This window comes from Pongo abelii, chromosome 8 (genome assembly GCF_028885655.2).
Source record: "Pongo abelii isolate AG06213 chromosome 8, NHGRI_mPonAbe1-v2.0_pri, whole genome shotgun sequence".
Lineage (NCBI taxonomy): Eukaryota > Metazoa > Chordata > Mammalia > Primates > Hominidae > Pongo > Pongo abelii.
Genome location: NC_071993.2, coordinates 102,656,688 through 102,672,293, shown reverse-complemented (window position 1 = coordinate 102,672,293; position 15,606 = coordinate 102,656,688). Strand labels below are relative to the sequence as shown.

The window sequence follows — 15,606 nt, the reverse complement described above, 5'->3', positions numbered from 1 at the left end:
CTCTCTCTGACCTGTGTATAGTGGAAATCCAAGGCAGCCTAGCAAAAAGTGAAAGCCAGAGATTTGAGAACTGGCTATAACTTCGAAAGCATTCCCTAACTCACAAACAGATTAAGCAGGAGGAGGTGGAATCCCTATGGACTCAGTTTTTTTTTAACACAACCTCTCCTAAAGTGTAGGCTGTCCACTAAACTAAAGTAGACATGAGGGCAACTTGCAGAAAGCCAGGCTAAAAATTAAGAATAAAAAGCTGAGCAGAGGTATCAGTAACTGCACACCACAGAGAAGAGAATCTGCAGTTTAATCCCAGACAAATTACTGAAAACAACAATCCTCAGAAAAATAAAACTGAATCCCAAGTTGCTATATTAGTTCATATGTCCAGTATCTAATTAAAAATCACTAGATATGCAAAAAACTATAAGAGTATAACCCATACTCACAGACGGGGAAAAAAGAAGTCAGTATAAACTGACTTTGAATGGGGCCAGATATATAGGATTTAGCAGAGATTTCAAGAAGTTATTATGATGTTAAAAAATCAAAGAAAAATATGATAATGATTCAGTGATAGGAAATATCAATAAGAAACAAAAGCCATAGCAAAGAATTAAATAAAAATTCTAGAGAAGAAAAGCAAAATAACTGATATGAAAAATTCACTAGATGGGCCCAAAAGTATAATAGATTGAAGGTATCAGAATAAAGAATCAGTTAATTTAAGAATATATCAATAGAAAGGATCTGATTCAAGTAACAGAGAGGAAATAGATTGATGAAAAATAAAAAGAGCCTCGGAGATCTATGGGACCATTTCAAGTGTCCCAACACACATGTAAGAGGTGTCCCAGACAAAGAGGAGAGAAAAAAAATGAGCAGAAAATGTACTGGAAGAAATAAAGGCCCAAAGCTTCTCAAGTTTTACTTTTAAAAATTAACCTGGGCAACCCCCTTTGGGTCCCCTCCCATTTTATGGGAGCTCTGTTTCCACTCTATTAAATCTTGCAACTGCACACTCTTCTGGTCCATGTTTGTTATGGCTCGAGCTGAGCTTTTGCTTGCCATCCACCACTGCTGTTTGCCACCATTGCAGACCCACCACTGACTTCCACCCCTCTGGATCCAGCAGTGTCTGCTGTACTCCTGATCCAGCGAGGTGCCCACTGTCACTCCCAATCAGGCTAAAGGCTTGCCATTGTTCCTACACAGCTAAGTGCCCAGGTTCATCCTAATCGAGCTGAACACTAGTTGCTGGGTTCCATGGTTCTCTTCCATGACCCACGGCTTCTAATAAGAGCTATAACACTCACTGCATGGCCCAAGATTCCATTCCTTGGAATCCATGAGGCCAAGAACCCCAGGTCAGAGAACAAGAGGCTTGCTGCCATCTTGGAAGTGGCCCACCATCTTGGGAGCTCTAAGAACAAGGACCACCCTGCCCCGGTAACATTTTGGCGACCATGAAGGGACATCCAAAGTGGTAATATTCGACCGCTTTCACTTGCTATTCTGTCCTATCCTTCCTTAGAATTGGAGGAAAATACCAGGCACCTGTTGGCCAGTTAAAAACGATTAGTGTGGCCGCTGGACTTAAGACTCAGGTGTGAGGCTATCTGGGAAAGGGCTTTCTTTTTTTTTTTTGAGACGGAGTCTTGCTCTGTCACCCAGGCTGGAGTGCAGTGGTGCAATCTTGGCTCACTGCAAGCTCCACCTCCCAGGTTCACACCATTCTCCTGCCTCAGCTTCCCCAGTAGCTGGGACTACAGGTACCCGCCATAACACCCAGCTAATTTTTTTGTATTTTTAGTAGAGACAGGGTTTCACCATGTTAGTCAAGATGGTCTCGATCTCCTGACTTTGTGATCCACCCGCCTCAGCCTCCCAAAGTGCTGGGATTACAGGCATGAGCTACTGTGCCTGTCCTGGGAAAGGGCTTTCTAACAACCCCCAATCCTTGTGGGTTGGGAGTGTTGGTCTGCCTAGAACCAGCTTCCGCTTTCAATTTTCCTGGGGAAGCCAAGGGCCAACTAGAGGCAGAAAGCTGTCGTCCGAACTCCCAGTGTTAGCTGGTTCAGATCATGGTGCAGCCAGAAGTCTCTACTCAACAGTTGCCCATGTGTGTGCCCCTACCTTTCCTTCTGACCCATACCTCCTGGGTCCCGACCACGACTTTCTTGAAAGTGTAGCCCCAAAATTCTCCTTACCTCTGAATCTACTTCCTCCCATCCCTGCCTCCTAGGTACTAATGGTTCAGACTTTCATTTCCTCTAGCAAGTTGTATCTCCAAAGGGATCTAAGGGAGCTCTACACTGCATCCTTAGGCCCCTAGGCTATGAACCCAGGGAGTCTTGTCCCTGGTATCCCTCCCAATTTAGGCATACAGCTCTCGACATGGGCAGTTATGTGAGACCCATTCCCCACCATCCTTGCCAGGGCCCCAAGTTTGTATAGGGCTAGGAGAAAAGAGAGAGAAAGAGAAAGACAGAGGGGAGAGAAAGAAAGGGAGACAGAGAGGGAGTCAAAGAGGGAAAGAAAGAGAAAGATAGAAGTAGTAAAGAAAAAACAGTGTGCCCTATTCCTTTAAAAGCCAGGGTAAATTTAAAACCTATAATTGATCATTGAAGGTCTTCTCCGTGACCTTATAACACTCCAATACTATCTTGTTGTCAGTGTAAACAAGGCGTAACAGCCTGAAAACACTGAGACCACTGACAACCCGCAGCCTTCCTTTCAAAAATCCTTAACCCAGTAACCCACAGATGGCTCAAATGCATTCAATCTGTAGTGGCAACTCCTTTGCTAACAGAAGAAAGTAGAAAAATAACTTTTAGAGGAAACCTCATTGTGAGCACCCCTTACCAGTTCAGAATTATCCTAAGTCAAAAAAGCAAAAAGGTAGCTTACTAACTCAAATCTTACTCGTATGGGGCTATTCTGTTAGAAAAGGGTGATTTAACTTTAACCACTGAAAATTTCCTTAACCCAGCAGATTTCCTAACAGGGGATTTAAATCTTAATTACCATACAAAGGTCCGACCAGACCTAGGAGGAACTCCCTTCAGGACAGGACGATAGATGGTTCCTCCCAGGTGACTGAGAAAAAAACCACAATGGGTATTCAGTAATTGATAGGGAGACTCTCGTGGAAGCAGAGTTAGGAGAATTGCCTAATAATTGGTTTGCTCAAATGTTGGAGCTGTTTTCACTCAGCCAAGTCTTAAAGCACTTATAGAATCAAACAAAACTATCTCAATCCTGACTCAAAAGGTTACATACACCCTCTCTAACACAAACTTGCATAAGAACTGTTTTATTTATTGGAATGCATCTTGATGGGGCAACTGGGTTGTTATGAAATATTCAGGAACCCAGCCCAGCTCTACAACTCACCCCTGAGCACAAAGGCAATGTTGGGCATGCTGGTAAAGGACCACTAGAATCCAGCAGCCTGGACCCTTTTCTTTGTGGTCAAGAAAGGCGGGAAAAGGGGTGCAGGACTGCTACATCAGTGAGCTTAACTTACCCAATAAGCAGAGGTCCATGGGTGGTTACGCACCCTGGAAAGGAATAAGCATTAGGACCATAGAGGACTCTCTAGGACTAATGCTCATCGGAGAATGAATAGGGGTGCTGGCATCCCTGTGTGTGTGTGTGTTTTTTTCAGATGGGAAACGTTACCCCTAAGGCAAAAACGCCCCTATGATGTATTCTGGAGAATTCGGCCCAGTCAGAGTGTATGTACCTTTTTCCCTGTCAGGCTTAAAGCAAATTGAAATAGACCTAGGTAAATTCTCAAATAACCCTGATGGCTATATTGATGATTACAAGGGTTAGGACAATCCTTTAATCTGACATGGAGAAATATAATGTTACTGTTAAATAAGACACCAACCCCAAATGAGAGAATTGCCGCCATAACTGCAGCCGAGAGTTTGGCGATCTCTGGTATCTCAGTCAGGTCAATGATAGGATGACAACAGAGGAAAGAGAAAGATTCCCCACAGGCCAGCAGGCAGTTCCCAGTGTAAACCTTCATTGGGATGCAGAATCAGAACATGGAAATTGGTGTGGCAGAAATTTGCTAACTTGTGTGCTAGAAGGACTAGGGAAACCTAGGAAGAAGCCTATAAATTATTCAATTATGTCCACTATAACACAGGGAAAGGAAGAAAATCCTACTGCCTTTCTGGAGAGACTAAGGGAGGCATTGAGGAAGCATACCTCTCTGTCACCTGACTCTATTGAAGGCCAGCTAATCTTTTTTTTTTTTTAATTTCTTTTTCTTTTTATTATTATTATTATTATTATTATACTTTAGGCTCTATGGTACATGTGCGCAACATGCAGGTAAGTTACATATGTATACATGTGCCATGCTGGTGCGCTGCACCCACCAACTCGTCATCTAGCATTAGGTATATCTCCCAATGCTATCCCTCCCCCCTCCCCCCACCCCACAAAAGTCCCAGAAGTGTGATGTTCCCCTTCCTGTGTCCATGTGTTCTCATTGTTCAATTCCCACCTATGAGTGAGAATATGCGGTGTTTGGTTTTTTGTTCTTGCGATAGTTTACCGAGAATGATGATTTCCAATTTCATCCATGTCCCTACAAAGGACGTGAACTCATCATTTTTTATGGCTGCATAGTATTCCATGGTGTATATGTGCCACATTTTCTTAATCCAGTCTATCATTGTTGGACATTTGGGTTGGTTCCAAGTCTTTGCTATTGTGAATAATGCTGCAATAAACATACGTGTGCATGTGTCTTTATAGCAGCATGATTTATAGTCCTTTGGGTATATACCCAGTAATGGGATGGCTGGGTCAAATGGAATTTCTAGTTCTAGATCCCTGAGGAATCGCCACACTGACTTCCACAAGGGTTGAACTAGTTTACAGTCCCACCAACAGTGTAAAAGTGTTCCTATTTCTCCACATCCTCTCCAGCACCTGTTGTTTCCTGACTTTTTAATGATTGCCATTCTAACTGGTGTGAGATGGTATCTCATTGTGGTTTTGATTTGCATTTCTCTGATGGCCAGTGATGGTGAGCATTTTTTCATGTGTTTTTTGGCTGCATAAATGTCTTCTTTTGAGAAGTGTCTGTTCATGTCCTTCGCCCACTTTTTGATGGGGTTGTTTGTTTTTTTCTGGTAAATTTGTTGGAGTACATTGTAGATTCTGGATATTAGCCCTTTGTCAGATGAGTAGGTTGCGAAAATTTTCTCCCATTTTGTAGGTTGCCTGTTCACTCTGATGGTAGTTTCCTTTGCTGTGCAGAAGCTCTTTAGTTTAATTAGATCCCATTTGTCAATTTTGGCTTTTGTTGCCATTGCTTTTGGTGTTTTAGACATGAAGTCCTTGCCCATGCCTATGTCCTGAATGGTATTGCCTAGGTTTTCTTCTAGGGTTTTTATGGTTTTAGGTCTAACATTTAAGTCTTTAATCCATCTTGAATTGATTTTTGTATAAGCTGTAAGGAAGGGATCCAGTTTCAGCTTTCTACATATGGCTAGCCAGTTTTCCCAGCACCATTTATTAAATAGGGAATCCTTTCCCCATTGCTTGTTTTTCTCAGGTTTGTCAAAGATCAGATAGTTGTAGATATGTGGCATTATTTCTGACGGCTCTGTTCTGTTCCATTGATCTATATCTCTGTTTTGGTACCAGTACCATGCTGTCTTGGTTACTGTAGCCTTGTAGTATAGTTTGAAGTCAGGTAGTGTGATGCCTCCAGCTTTGTTCTTTTGGCTTAGGATTGACTTGGCGATGCGGGCTCTTTTTTGGTTCCATATGAACTTTAAAGTAGTTTTTTCCAATTCTGTGAAGAAAGTCATTGGTAACTTGATGGGGATGGCATTGAATCTGTAAATTACCTTGGGAAGGATGGCCATTTTCATGATATTGATTCTTCCTACCCATGAGCATGGAATGTTCTTCCATTTGTTTGTATCCTCTTTTATTTCCTTGAGCAGTGGTTTGCAGTTCTCCTTGAAGAGGTCCTTCACATCCCTTGTAAGTTGGATTCCTAGGTATTTTATTCTCTTTGAAGCAATTGTGAATGGGAGTTCACTCATGATTTGGCTCTCTGTTTGTCTCTTATTGATGTATATGAATGCTTGTGATTTTTGTACATTGATTTTGTATCCTGAGACTTTGCTGAAGTTGCTTATCAGCTTAAGGAGATTTTGGGCTGAGACAATGGGGTTTTCTAGATATACTATCATGTCATCTGCAAACAGGGACAACTTGACTTCCTCTTTTCCTAATTGAATACCCTTGATTTCCTTCTCTTGCCTAATTGCCCTGGCCAGAACTTCCAACACTATGTTGAATAGAAGTGGAGAGAGAGGGCATCCCTGTCTTGTGCCAGTTTTCAAAGGGAATGCTTCCAGTTTTTGCCCATTCAGTATGATATTGGCTGTGGGTTTGTCATAAATAGCTCTTATTATTTTGAGATACGTCCCATCAATACCTAATTTATTGAGAGTTTTTAGCATGAAGGGTTGTTGAATTTTGTCAAAGGCCTTTTCTGCATCTATTGAGATAATCATGTGGTTTTTGACTTTGGTTCTGTTTATATGCTGGATTACATTTATTGATTTGCGTATATTGAACCAGCCTTGCATCCCAGGGATGAAGCCCACTTGATCATGGTGGATAAGCTTTTTGATGTGCTGCTGGATTCTGTTTGCCAGTATTTTATTGAGGATTTTTGCATCAATGTTCATCAAGGATATTGGTCTAAAATTCTCTTTTTTGGTTGTGTCTCTGCCAGGCTTTGGCATCAGGATGATGCTGGCCTCATCAAATGAGTTAGGGAGGATTCCCTCTTTTTCTATTGATTGGAATAGTTTCAGAAGGAATGGTACCAGCTCCTCCTTGTACCTCTGGTAGAATTCGGCTGTGAACCCATCTGGTCCTGGACTTTTTTTGGTTGGTAAGCTATTGATTATTGCCACAATTTCAGCTCCTGTTATTGGTCTATTCAGAGATTCAACTTCTTCCTGGTTTAGTCTTGGGAGGGTGTATGTGTTGAGGAATTTATCCATTTCTTCTAGATTTTCTAGTTTATTTGCGTAGAGGTGTTTGTAATATTCTCTGATGGTAGTTTGTATTTCTGTGGGATCGGTGGTGATATCCCCTTTATCATTTTTTATTGCATCTATTTGATTCTTCTCTCTTTTTTTCTTTATTAATCTTGCTAGCGGTCTATCAATTTTGTTGATCCTTTCAAAAAACCAGCTCCTGGATTCATTGATTTTTTGAAGGGTTTTTTGGGTCTCTATTTCCTTCAGTTCTGCTCTGATTTTAGTTATTTCTTGCCTTCTGCTAGCTTTTGAATGTGTTTGCTCTTGCTTTTCTAGTTCTTTTAATTGTGATGTTAGGGTGTCAATTTTGGATCTTTCCTGCTTTCTCTTGTGGGCATTTAGTGCTATAAATTTGCCTCTACACACTGCTTTGAATGCATCCCAGAGATGTTGTGTCTTGGTTCTCGTTGGTTTCAAAGAACATCTTTATTTCTGCCTTCATTTCGTTATGTACCCAGTAGTCATTCAGGAGCAGGTTGTTCAGTTTCCACGTAGTTGAGCGGTTTTGAGTGAGATTCTTAATCCTGAGTTCTAGCTTGATTGCACTGTGATCTGAGAGATAGTTTGTTATAATTTCTGTTCTTTTACATTTATTGAGGAGAGCTTTACTTCCAAGTATATGGTCAATTTTGGAATAGGTGTGGTGTGGTGCTGAAAAAAATGTATATTCTGTTGATTTGGGGTGGAGAGTTCTGTAGATGTCTATTAGGTCTGCTTGGTGCAGAGCTGAGTTCAATTCCTGGGTATCCTTGTTGACTTTCTGTTTCGTTGATCTGTCTAATGTTGACAGTGGGGTGTTAAAGTCTCCCATTATTAATGTGTGAGAGTCTAAGTCTCTTTGTAGGTCACTCAGGACTTGCTTTATGAATCTGGGTGCTCCTGTATTGGATGCATATATATTTAGGATACTTAGCTCTTCTTGTTGAATTAATCCCTTTACCATTATGTAATGGCCTTCTTTGTCTCTTTTGATCTTTGTTGGTTTAAAGTCTGTTTTATCAGAGACTAGGATTGCAACCCCTGCCTTTTTTTGTTTTCCATTTGCTTGGTAGATCTTCCTCCATCCTTTTATTTTGAGCCTATGTGTGTCTCTGCATGTGAGATGGGTTTCCTGAATACAGCACACTGATGGGTCTTGAGTCTTTATCCAATTTGCCAGTCTGTGTCTTTTAATTGGAGCATTCAGTCCATTTACATTTAAAGTTAATATTGTTATGTGTGAATCTGATCCTGTCATTATGATGTTAGCTGGTTATTTTGCTCGTTAGTTGATGCAGTCTCTTCCTAGTCTCGATGGTCTTTACATTTCGGTATGATTTTGCAGTGGCTGGTACCTGTTGTGCCTTTCCATGTTTAGCGCTTCCTTCAGGAGCTCTTTTAGGGCAGGCCTGGTGGTGACAAAATCTCTCAGCATTTGCTTGTCTGTAAAGGATTTTATTTCTCCTTCACTTATGAAGCTTAGTTTGGCAGGATATGAAATTCTGGGTTGAAAATTCTTTTCTTTAAGAATGTTGAATATCAGCCCCCACTCTCTTCTGGCTTGTAGAGTTTCTGCCGAGAGATCTGCTGCTAGTCTGATGGGCTTCCCTTTGATGGTAACCCGACCTTTCTCTCTGGCTGCCCTTAACATTTTTTCCTTCATTTCAACTTTGGTGAATCTGACAATTATGTGTCTTGGAGTTGCTCTTCTCGAGGAGTATCTTTGTGGCGTTCTCTGTATTTCCTGAATCTGAATGTTGGCCTGCCTTGCTAGATTGGGGAAGTTCTCCTGGATAATATCTTGCAGAGTGTTTTCCAACTTGCTTCCATTCTCCCCGTCACTTTCAGGTACACCAATCAGACGTAGATTTGGTCTTTTCACATAGTCCCACATTTCTCGGAGGCTTTGCTCATTTTTTTAAATTCTTTTTTCTCTAAACTTCCCTTCTCGCTTGATTTCATTCATTTCATCTTCCAGGGCTGATACCCTTTCTTCCATTTGATCGCATCAGCTCCTGAGGCTTCTGCATTCTTCACGTAGTTCTCGAGCCTTGGTTTTCAGCTCCATCAGCTCCTTTAAGCACTTCTCTGTATTGGTTATTCTAGTTATACATTCTTCTAAATTTTTTTCAAAGTTTTCAACTTCTTTGCCTTTGGTTTGAATATCCTCCCGTAGCTCGGAGTAATTTGATCGTCTGAAGCCTTCTTCTCTCAGCTCGTCAAAGTCATTCTCCGTCCAGCTTTGTTCCGTTGCTGGTGAGGAACTGCGTTCCTTTGGAGGAGGAGAGGTACTCTGCTTTTTAGAGTTTCCAGTTTTTCTGCTCTGTTTTTTCCCCATCTTTGTGGTTTTATCTACTTTTGGTCTTTGATGATGGTGATGTACAGATGGGTTTTTGGTGTGGATGTCCTTTCTGTTAGTTTTCCTTCTAACAGACAGGACCCTCAGCTGCAGGTCTGTTGGAGTACCTGGCCGGCCGTGTGAGGTGTCAGTCTGCCCCTGCTGGGGGGTGCCTCCCAGTTAGGCTGCTCGGGGGTCAGGGGTCAGGGACCCACTTGAGGAGGCAGTCAGCCCGTTCTCAGATCTCCAGTTGCGTGCTGGGAGAACCACTGCTCTCCTCAAAGCTGTCAGACAGGGACATTTAAGTCTGCAGAGGTTACTGCTGTCTTTTTGTTTGTCTGTGCCCTGCCCCCAGAGGTGGAGCCTACAGAGGCAGGCAGGCCTCCTTGAGCTGTGGTGGGCTCCACCCAGTTCAAGCTTCCAGGCTGCTTTGTTTACCTAAGCGAGCCTGGGCAATGGCGGGCGCCCCTCCCCCAGCCTCGCTGCCGACTTGCTGTTTGATCTCAGACTGCTGTGCTAGCAATCAGCGAGACTCCGTGGGCGTAGGACCCTCTGAGCCAGGTGTGGGCTATACTCTCCTGGGGCACCGTTTCCTAAGCCCGTCGGAAAAGCACAGTATTCGGGTGGGAGTGGCCCGATTTTCCAGGTGCCGTCTGTCACCCCTGGAAAGGGAACTCCCTGACCCCTTGCACTTCCCGAGTGAGGCAATGCCTCGCCCTTGCTTCGGCTGGTGCATGGTGCACTCACCCACTGACCTGCGCCCACTGTCGAAGGCCAGCTAATCTTAAAGGATAAGTTTATCACTCAGTCAGCTGCAGACATAAAAAAAAAAACTTCAAAAGTCTGCCTTAGGCATGGAGCAAAACTTAAAAACCCTATTGAACTTGGCAACCTCGGTTTTTTATAATAGAGATCAGGAGGAGCAGGTGGAACTGGACAAACGAGATAAGAAAAATGCCACCGCTTTAGTCATGACCCTCAGGCAAGCAGACTTTGGAGGCTCTGGAACACAGAAAGGCTGAGCAAATTGAATGCCTAATAGGGCTTGCTTCCAGTGTGGTCTACAAGGACACTTTAAAACAGATTGTCCAAATAGAAATAAGCTGCCCCCTCGTCCATGCCCCTTATGTCAAGGGAATCATTGGAAGGGCCACTGCCCCAGGGGATGAAGGTCCTCTGAGTCAGAAGCCACTAACCAGATGATCCAGCAGCAAGAATGAGGGTGCCTGGGGCAAGCACCAGCCCATGCCATCACCCTCACAGAGCCCCGGATATGTTTGACCATTAAGGGCCAGGAGGTTAACTGTCTCCTGGACACTGGCATGGCCTTCTCAGTCTTACTCTCTTGTCCCAGACAGCTGTCCTCCAGATCTGTCACTATCCGAGGGGTCCTAGTACAGCCAGTCACTAGATACTTCTCCCAGTCACTAAGTTGTGACTGGGGAACATTACTCTTTCACATGCTTTTCTAATTATGCCTGAAAGCCCCACTCCCTTGTTAGGGAGAGACATTCTAACAAAAGCAGGGGCCATTATACACCTGAACATAGGAAAAGGAACACCCGTTTGTTGCCCCCTGCTTGAGGAAGGAATTAATCCTGAAGTCTGGGCAACAGAAGGACAATATGGACGAGCAAAGAATGCCCGTCCTGTTCAAGTTAAACTAAAGGATTCTGCCTCCTTTCCCTACCAAAGGCAGTACCCCCTTACACCCGAGGCCCAACAAGGACTCCAAAAGATTGTTAAGAAACTAAAAGCCCGAGGCCTAGTAAAACCATGCAATAGCCCCTGCAATACTCCAATTTTAGGAGTACAGAAACCCAATGGACAGTGGAGGTTAGTGCAAGATCTCAGGATTATCAATGAGGCCATTGTCCCTCCATACCCAGCTGTACCTAACCCTTATACTCTGCTTTCCCAAACACCAGAGGAAGCAGAGTGGTTTACAGTCCTGGACCTTAAGGATGACTTTTTCTGCATCCCTGTACATCCTGACTCTCAATTCTTGTTTGCCTTTGAAGATCCTTCGAACCCAATGTCTCAACTCACCTGGACTGTTTTACCTCAAGGGTTCAGGGATAGCCCCCATCTATTTGGCCAATCATTAGCCCAAGAGTTGAGCCAGTTCTCATACCTGGACACTCTTGTCCTTTGGTACGTGGATGATTTACTTTTAGCCGCCCGTTTGGAAACCTTGTGACACCAAGCCACCCAAATGCTCTTAAATTTCCTCATCACCTGCAGCTACAAGGTTTCCAAACCAAAGGCTCATCTCTGCTCACAGCAGGTTAAATACTTAGGGCTAAAATTATCCAAAGGCACCAGGGCCTTCAGTAAGGAACGTATCCAGCCTATACTGGCTTATCCTTATCCCAAAACCCTAAAGCAACTACGAGGGTTCCTTGGCATAACAGGCTTCTGCCAAATATGGATTCCCAGGTACGGCAAAATAGCCAGGCCATTATACACGCTAATTAAAGAAACTCAGAAAGCCAATACCCATTTAGTAAGAAGGACACCTGAAGCAGAAGCGGCTTTCCAGGCCCTAAAGAAGGCCCTAACCCAAGCCCCAGTGTTAAGCTTGCCAACGGAGTGAGACTTTTCTTTATATGTCACAGAAAAAAGAGGAATAGCTCTAGGAATCCTTACACAGGTCCGAGAGACCAGCTTGCAACCTGTGGCTTACCTAAGTAAGGAAATTGATGTAGTGGCAAAGGGTTGGCCTCATTGTTTACGGGTAGTGGTGGCAGTAGCAGTCTTAGTATCTGAAGCAGTTAAAATAATACAGGGAAGAGATCTTACCATGTGGACATCTCATGATGTGAACAGCATACTCACTGCTAAAGGAGACTTGTGGCTGTCAGACAACCATTTGCTTAAATATCAGGCTCTATTACTTAAAGGGCCAGTGCTGCAACTGCGCACTTGTGCAATTCTTAACCCAGCCAAATAATAAAGAAAAGATAGAACATAACTGTCAACAGGTGATTGCTCAAACCCATGCCACTCGAGGGAACCTTCTAGAGGTTCCCTTAACTGATCCCAACCTCAACTTGTATACTAATGGAAGTTCCTTTTAGAAAAAGGACTTCAAAAAGTGGGGTATGCAGTGGTCAGTAATAATGGAATACTTGAAAGTAATCCCCTCACTCCAGGAACTAGTGCTCATCTGGCAAAACTAATAGTCCTCACTCGGGCACTAGAATTAGAAGAAGGAAAAAGGGTAAATATATATACAGACTCTAAGTATGCTCACCTAGTCCTCCATGCCCACGCAGCAATATGGAGAGAAAGGAAATTCCTAACTTCTGAGGGAACACCTATCAAACATCAGGAAGCCATTAGGAGATTATTCTTGGCTGTACAGAGAAACCTAAAGAGGTGGCAGTCTTACACTGCTGGGGTCACCAGAAAGGAAAGGAAAGGGAAATAGAAGGGAACCGCCAAGAGGATATTGAAGCCAGAAGAGCTGCAAGGCAGGACCCCCTCCATTAGAAATGCTTATAGAAGGACCCCTAGTATGGGGTAATCCCCTCCAGGAAACCAAGCCCCAGTACTCAGCAGAAGAAATAGAATGGGGAACCTCACGAGGACATAGTTTCCTTCCCTCAGGATGGCTAGCCACTGAAGAAGGAAAAATACACTTTTGCCTGCAGCTAACCAATGGAAATTACTTAAAACCCTTCACCAAACCTTTCACTCTCACTGCACCTCCTCCGTGCCACTGTACTACCAGTAGCTTCCCTTACCAAGAGCTTCCATGGAGAATGCAGCTTCCTGGAAATATCGATGCCCCATCATATAGGAGTTTTTCTAAAGGAAACCCCACTTTCACCGCCCACACCCATATATGCCCCTGCACTTCAGGCCATACATTTCAATCCCTGTATGTTTAACCTCCTTGTTAAGTTTGCCTCTTCCAGAATCGAAGCTGTAAAATTACAAATCATTCTTCAAATGGAGCCCCAGATGCAGTCCATGACTAAGATCTACTGCAGACCCCTGGACCGGCCTGCTAGCCCATGTTCTGATGTTAATGGCATTGAAGGCACTCCTCCTGAGGAAATCTCAACTGCACGACCCTACTATGCCCCAATTCAGCAGGAAGCAGTTAAGAGCAGTCATCGGCCAACCTCCCCAACAGCACTTGGGTTTTCCTGTTGAGAGGGGGGACTGAGAGACAGGACTAGCTGGATTTCCTAGGCCGACTAAGAATTCCTAAGCCTAGCTGGGAAAGGTGACCACACCCACCTTTAAACACAGGGCTTGTAACTCGGCTCACACCTGACCAATCAGGTAGTAAAGAGAGCTCACTAGAACGCAAATTAGGCTAAAGCAGGAGGTAAATAAATAGTCAAATCATATATCGCCTGAGAGCACAGGTGGAGGGACGATGATTGGGACATAAACCCAGGCATTTGAGCAGGGAGTGGCAACCCCCTTTGGGTCCCCTCCCATTTTATGGGAGCTCTGTTTTCACTCTATTAAATCTTGCAACAGCAGAAAAAAAAAAAAAAAAAAAACCTGCAGATCCAAGAACCTCAATGAACCTCAATGAACAATGTGTGTAAGATAAACACAAAGAGAACCACATCTAGACAGCTAGGCGAATTGTTGAAAACAAATTTAAAAGGTGAAGGATTTGGGATTGTAGCTTACTTAAAGCTTACAGTTATCCTGACACTGTCTCATGGATACAGGCAGAAGACACAAGATTCCTGCATCATAAACAAAAGACTTTATTACTCACAGAACAGCAAGAAGAATGTACATCAACATATTTGCCTAAGTTCTTTATGCCTAAATCCCACAGGGCCCATGCCTACCCACACAGTGGGTTGCAACCCAGGCAAAGGGCCTAACACTTTCTGAGCAAGCAGCAAATCCAGTTTCCCTCCCTCTCCTTAGGCAGTGAGCAGGGACACAGTACCACTCTATGGTCACCTTGACCAGCTAGTTGACTATATGACTAGCTACAGAAATGGCTCAGTGTCAGAAGATGAATAAAGCTTGCAGTCTGTCATGCTCAGCAAGAATATGCATGTTTTAGTTCATTCTACATTGCTATAATGGAATACCTGAGACTGGGTAATTGATTTTAAAAAGAAGTTTATTTAGCTCATGGTTCTGGAGACTGGGAAGTTTAAGACTGGGAAGCCACATCCGACAAGGGCCTCACGTTGCATCATAACATAGCAGATGGCATCACATGGCAGGAGCACACATGACAGTGGCAAGCAAGCATGTGCAAAAGAGACAAAACATGAGAGGAAACCTCACTTTATAACCACCTGCTCTCTCAGTAATTAATCCAGTCCTGCAAGAGACAGAACTCACTCACTCCCACAATATGGCATTAATCCCTTCATAAAAGCAGATCTTTCATGACTCAAATACCTTTTAAAGTCTTACCACCTCTCAACCCGTTACACTGGGGACCAAGCCTCAACATGAGTTTTGGTGGGGACAAACGATATTCAAACCACAGCAATGCAGGAACAAATAGGAACCAAAGGACTGACTTTCGCAACCAAAACCAAAAGAAGAGAACTGAGCTATAGTGGAGCAAAGTTGCCATATCTTATCACAAGTAAACCACCATTAACCTGAAGTGGATTTTAAGTTAAAGTTATGAAGTTCAAGAAAAATAAAAATCCCGAGAGTAACCACTGAAAAATGAACTTTAAAAATATACTTAAAAATGAGCTGGGCACAGTGGTTCACACCTGCAATACCAACACTTTGGGAGGCCAAGGCAGGAGGATTGCTAGAGACCAAGACTTCAAGACCAGCATGGGCCAGATAGTGGGATCCCGACTGCACAAAATTTTTTCAAATTAGCTGGATGTGGTGTCACACACCTGTAGGCCCAGCTACTCAGGAGGCTGAGGTGGAAGGATCACTTGAGCCTGGGAGGTCAAGGCCGCAGTAATCCATGATCACACCACTGCACTTCAGCTTGAGTGACAGAATGAAATCCTGTCTCAAACAAGCAAACAAAAATACAAATACAAATAAGTAGTTGTCAGGGGATGAGGGAAAGGGAAATGGGAGTGGCGGCTTATAGATACAGGATTTCTTTTGGGAGTAATTAAAATGTTCTGAAATTAGATAATGACTGTATAAATATACTAAAAACCACTGAATTGTACACTTTAAAGGGGTGAATTTAATGGTATGTGAATTATATCTCAC

The 15,606-nt window shown here is 43.4% G+C and overlaps 1 protein-coding gene across 1 annotated transcript in view; it reads right to left on the bottom strand.

Annotated features, from left to right (window-relative positions):
• Positions 1-15,606, bottom strand: part of ENTPD1 (ectonucleoside triphosphate diphosphohydrolase 1) — a 194,567-nt gene that overhangs the window by 157,412 nt on the left and 21,549 nt on the right. The window lies entirely within an intron of this gene.